This window comes from Cherax quadricarinatus, chromosome 76 (assembly GCF_038502225.1).
Source record: "Cherax quadricarinatus isolate ZL_2023a chromosome 76, ASM3850222v1, whole genome shotgun sequence".
Taxonomy (NCBI): domain Eukaryota; kingdom Metazoa; phylum Arthropoda; class Malacostraca; order Decapoda; family Parastacidae; genus Cherax; species Cherax quadricarinatus.
In genome coordinates, this window is record NC_091367.1 from 5,067,519 (window position 1) to 5,073,860 (window position 6,342).

Below are 6,342 nucleotides of genomic sequence, written 5' to 3' on the forward strand. Positions count from 1 at the left end.
TTCTTTTTCTTTTTCTGTCTCATAAACACGCTAGATAACAGGGATATCTTGCTACTCCTACTTACACTTTGGTCACACTTCACAGACACGCACATGCATATATATATACATACATCTAGGTTTTTCCCCTTTTTCTAAATAGCTCTTGTTCTTCTTTATTTCTTCTATTGTCCATGGGGAAGTGGAAAAGAATCTTTCCTCCGTAAGCCATGCGTGTCGTATGGGGCGACTAAAATGCCGGGAGCAATGGGCTAGTAACCCCTTCTCCTGTAGACATTTACTAAAAAAGAGAAGAAGAAAAACTTTATAAAACTGGGATGCTTAAATGTGCGTGGATGTAGTGCGGATGACAAGAAACAGATGATTGCTGATGTTATGAATGAAAAGAAGTTGGATGTCCTGGCCCTAAGCGAAACAAAGCTGAAGGGGGTAGGGGAGTTTCGGTGGGGGGAAATAAATGGGATTAAATCCGGAGTATCTGAGAGAGTTAGAGCAAAGGAAGGGGTAGCAGTAATATTGAAGGATCAGTTATGGAAGGAGAAAAGAGAATATGAATGTAAATTCAAGAATTATGTGGATTAAAGTAAAGGTTGGATGCGAAAAGTGGGTCATAATAAGCGTGTATGCACCTGGAGAAGAGAGGAATGTAGAGGAGAGAGAGAGATTTTGGGAGATGTTAAGTGAATGTATAGGAGCCTTTGAACCAAGTGAGAGATTAATTGTGGTAGGGGACCTGAATGCTAAAGTAGGAGAAACTTTTAGAGAGGGTGTGGTAGGTAAGTTTGGGGTACCAGGTGTAAATGATAATGGGAGCCCTTTGATTGAACTTTGTATAGAAAGGGGTTTAGTTATAGGTAATACATATTTTAAGAAAAAGAGGATAAATAAGTATACAAGATATGATGCAGGGCGAAATGACAGTAGTTTGTTTGATTATGTATTGGTAGATAAAAGACTGTTTAGTAGACTTCAGGATGTACATGTTTATAGAAGGGCCACAGATATATCAGATCACTTTCTAGTTGTAGCTACAATGAGAGTAAAAGGTAGATGGGATACAAGGAGAATAGAAGCTTCAGGGAAGAGAGAGGTGAAGGTTTATAAACTAAAAGAGGAGGCAGTTAGGATAAGATATAAACAGCTATTGGAGGATAGATGGGCTAATGAGAGCATAGGCAATGGGGTAGAAGAGGTATGGAGTAGGTTTAAAAATGTAGTGTTAGAGTGTTCAGCAGAAGTTTGTGGTTACAGGAAAGTGGGTGCAGGAGGGAAGTAGAGCGATTGGTGGAATGATAATGTAAAGAGAGTAGTAAGGGAGAAAAAGTTAGCATATGAGAAGTTTTTACAAAGTAGAAGTGATGCAAGGAGGGAAGAGTATATGGAGAAAAAGAGAGAGGTTAAGAGAGTGGTGAAGCAATGTAAAAAGAGAGCAAATGAGAGAGTGGGTGAGATGTTATCAACAAATTTTGTTGAAAATAAGAAAAAGTTTTGGAGTGAGATTAACAAGTTAAGGAAGCCTAGAGAACAAATGGATTTGTCAGTTAAAAATAGGAGAGGAGAGTTATTAAATGGAGAGTTAGAGGTATTGGGAAGATGGAGGGAATATTTTGAGGAATTGTTAAATGTTGATGAAGATAGGGAAGCTGTGATTTCGTGTATAGGGCAAGGAGGAATAACATCTTGTAGGAGTGAGGAAGAGCCAGTTGTGAGTGTGGAGGAAGTTCGTGAGGCAGTAGGTAAAATGAAAGGGGGTAAGGCAGCCGGGATTGATGGGATACAGACAGAAATGTTAAAAGCAGGTGGGGATATAGTTTTGGAGTGGTTGGTGCAATTATTTAATAAATGTATGGAAGAGGGTAAGGTACCTAGGGATTGGCAGAGAGCATGCATAGTTCCTTTGTATAAAGGCAAAGGGGACAAAAGAGAGTGCAAAAATTATAGGGGAATAAGTCTGTTGAGTATACCTGGTAAAGTGTATGGTAGAGTTATTATTGAAAGAATTAAGAGTAAGACGGAGAATAGGATAGCAGATGAACAAGGAGGCTTTAGGAAAGGTAGGGGGTGTGTGGACCAGGTGTTTACAGTGAAACATATAAGTGAACAGTATTTAGATAAGGCTAAAGAGGTCTTTGTGGCATTTATGGATTTGGAAAAGGCGTATGACAGGGTGGATAGGGGGGCAATGTGGCAGATGTTGCAGGTGTATGGTGTAGGAGGTAGGTTACTGAAAGCAGTGAAGAGTTTTTACGAGGATAGTGAGGCTCAAGTTAGAGTATGTAGGAAAGAGGGAAATTATTTCCCAGTAAAAGTAGGCCTTAGACAAGGATGTGTGATGTCACCGTGGTTGTTTAATATATTTATAGATGGGGTTGTAAGAGAAGTAAATGAGAGGGTCTTGGCAAGAGGCATGGAGTTAAAAGATAAAGAATCACACATAAAGTGGGAGTTGTCACAGTTGCTCTTTGCTGATGACACTGTGCTCTTGGGAGATTCTGAAGAGAAGTTGCAGAGATTGGTGGATGAATTTGGTATGGTGTGCAAAAGAAGAAAATTAAAAGTGAATACAGGAAAGAGTAAGGTTATGAGGATAACAAAAAGATTAGGTGATGAAAGATTGGATATCAGATTGGAGGGAGAGAGTATGGAGGAGGTGAATGTATTCAGATATTTGGGAGTGGACGTGTCAGCGGATGGGTCTATGAAAGATGAGGTGAATCATAGAATTGATGAGGGGAAAAGGGTGAGTGGTGCACTTAGGAGTCTGTGGAGACAAAGAACTTTGTCCTTGGAGGCAAAGAGGGGAATGTATGAGAGTATAGTTTTACCAACGCTCTTATATGGGTGTGAAGCATGGGTGATGAATGTTGCAGCGAGGAGAAGGCTGGAGGCAGTGGAGATGTCATGTCTGAGAGCAATGTGTGGTGTGAGTATAATGCAGAGAATTCGTAGTTTGGAAGTTAGGAGGAGGTGCGGGATTACCAAAACTGTTGTCCAGAGGGCTGAGGAAGGGTTGTTGAGGTGGTGCGGACATGTAGAGAGAATGGAGCGAAACAGAATGACTCCAAGAGTGTATCAGTCTGTAGTGGAAGGAAGGCGGGGTAGGGGTCGGCCTAGGAAAGGTTGGAGGGAAGGGGTAAAGGAGGTTTTGTGTTCGAGGGGCTTGGACTTCCAGCAGGCATGTGTGAGCGTGTTTGATAGGAGTGAATGGAGACAAATGGTTTTTAATAATTGACGTGCTGTTGGAGTGTGAGCAAAGTAACATTTAAAGGGTTCAGGGAAACCGGCAGGCCGGACTTGAGTCCTGGAGATGGGAAGTACAGTGCCTGCACTGTGAAGGAGGGGTGTTAATGTTGCAGTTTAAAAACTGTAGTGTAAAGTACCCTTCTGGCAAGACAGTGATGGAGTGAATGATGGTGAAAGTTTTTCTTTTTCGGGCCACCCTGCCTTGGTGGGAATCGGCCAGTGTGATAATAAATAAATAAATAATATATATATATATATATATATATATATATATATATATATATATATATATATATATATATATATATATATATATATATATATATATACCATTAATGAGGCGACGTAACCAAGTATACACGACCCTCCAAGTATACACGCCTCTCAAAGTATACACACACTGTTCTCGATTCATGTATACAAATACACGATAAAACCTATCTGAATATGTAAACACAGAAGTTCCTAAGTAGTAAATAGGTTCTACGTGTAGTAAATAGGTTCTACGTGTAATATATAGGTTCTACGTGTTATGACTTCATAAAGGTCTACGCAGAGCGAAACGTTGTATAGCTGGAGAAGGTTCCTGGGATCAACGCCCCTGCGGCCCAGTCCATGACCAAGCCTCGTGGTAGATCAAGACCTGATCAACCAGGCTGTTACTGCTGCTTTCACGTAAACCAACGTACGAACCATATCACGGCTGGTCAAGTACTGACTTTAGGTGTCTCTAAAAAAAAAATTAAGCTTCGTTACGCCAGCTTGTGTCACTGTCTCGCGCGTCCTTGAGCCAAGCTGGTGCTGCTCCACGAAGACAATAGAGCTTTAACCCATTAAAGCTTAATTAATAAAAAAGAGCTCCACTTAACGAATCAACAAGTGGGTAGGACACTTATCACCCCAAGTATGCGCTAACGAGTCTCCCTTAATACGTCTTTATTACCCTCGTTAAGGTCCCCTTTAACACAAGAATACCGCACTGTTGTTTTTGTTATGTAGTCTGTTCAAGGTCAATGTTGATTGGGTAATGTCTCGCCGTCACGAACGAGCGAAATGTTCCATACTTGGTTGGATATATGAGGCGAAGTTCTGGGAATATGTGAGTGTTGTGTGAGGGAGTCGAGGCACGCGAGCCTCACACAACACGAAATGAAGTGGAATTTAGAGAGAGAAAAAATCCTAAGTGGGTGGCTGTTATTTTTCGTTCTCAGTTCAGCTGTGAAAACAAATGGTTAGAAGACGGAGAGAATGAAGGGGAGAAGTAATGAAGATTAGGGAGAAGGATGAGAGAGGTGAATGAAAGGAGAATAAGATGAAATAATTGAATGATTTTTCGGGGGTTTATACTGGTGGGTAATTTAGACATATATGTTACCATTAATCGCGAACAAGCAATACAAGATACATAAGAACCACGGGGGGAGTTGAATGGTAGTTCTAGGCCTTTCATGTTGCAATAAACAAATCATCAGGAGCTTACAATGTTGGAGAAATGAGTAGAAAGTCCAAGCAAAGACGCTCCCCTGAGCGAATCTACCTGGACTTCATACTCATTTTTGCAACACTGGAAGCTCCTGATGATGTGTTGATTGCAACACGAAAGGCCTAGAGCTATCACTCAGCTTTCCCTGTTATTGTTTCACATATATGTTACTATGTATGGTAATTGTACTTATGTGTACCTGTACCTAAATCAACTTAAGAGGCAACAGATAAGTAGGTAAACGCGTCTCTTATTCAGATTACTTACACAAGTAAAGATTTATTTAAAATTCTGTGCAAATTACCAAGGATAACTCAGTAAAGTCAAACAGTGCTTTCTTTCACGGGAAGAAGAAGAAGAAGAAGAAGAAGAAGAAGAAGAAGAAGAAGAAGAAGAAGAAGAAGAAGAAGAAGAAGAAGAAGAAGAAGAAGAAGAAGAAGAAGAAGAAGAAGAAGAAGAGGAAGAAGAAGAAGAAGAAAAAGAAAAAATAGTGAGAGGGTGGCACACAGTGTAAGGGTCTCGCCCCCACGTTGATCTACACCCTGTGTGGGTGGGGTTTAACGTGCCATCCTATTACTTAACGAGTGAATTGCGTGCCTGCGTTACACAGAATAAACACACCTCTGTCACCCCCTGAGTCTATGAGGCGTGATGGCTGGTGTACAGGAGGCGTGTGACGGTAGCAGCTGTGTCTGTTTTCTTAAGAGAAAAGTGCAAGGATGTCTGCGGTGAAGACGGAAGTCGTAAAACAGATGGTGTCATGGATGAGGGTGGAGTTATGGCAAGTAAACAGTGTCGCCTGCCTTCAGTGGGTCAGTCTCTTGTAGGGACGCCTCGGGAAGAGTCCTGTGTCAGGAGTGAAGGAAGGATCCTCTGTAAGGAGTGAGGAACAGCCCTTTGAAAGGAGGGAGGATCCTGTATGAGGAGTGAGGGACAGTCCTCTGTCAAGAGTAAGGAAGAATCCTCTGTAAGGAGTGAGAGACAGTCCTTTGTAAGGAGTAAGGAAGGATCCTGTGTATGGAGAGAAAAGGCACAGTCCTATGACAGGAGCGAGGGAGGATCCTGTATAAGGAGAGATAGTTCTTTGCAAACAAAGAAGGATCCTGTATAAGGAGAGAGGGACAGTCCTTTGCAAGAAGGAAGGATTCTGTGTCAGTAGTGAAGAAGGGGAAATTCAAGTGTTGAGAAGTAGTTCAGGTGTAAAAGAGTATCTTGTACTTCTGTAGTACCAACAGCAACATCAGCCACCAGCCTCACACCTCCTTCTAGACGTCACATTTCTTCAAGTTTCTTAATAACAGCGGTGAGACTTTCGTTCAGATACAGTACCCTTATCTTAAGACCGAGGCAATAGCGTTTGAGAATGATACACTTATGCAACATTTGGGATTCTTTGTGGGAACGTTTCGCTAGCCAGTGGCTTCTTCAGTCCAGTACAGAGAAAATGATGAAAGGTAAGGAGTTTGAGGTGATCAGTCCCTCAGCCTGAAGTCGATGTGTTCAGCCCATCAGTCTTGAGAGAATCACATTGATTCCAGTCTGAGGCTCATCACCTCATACTCCCCTTCATCTTCCACCGTTTTCCTCTGTATAGGACTGAAGACGCCACTGGCTGG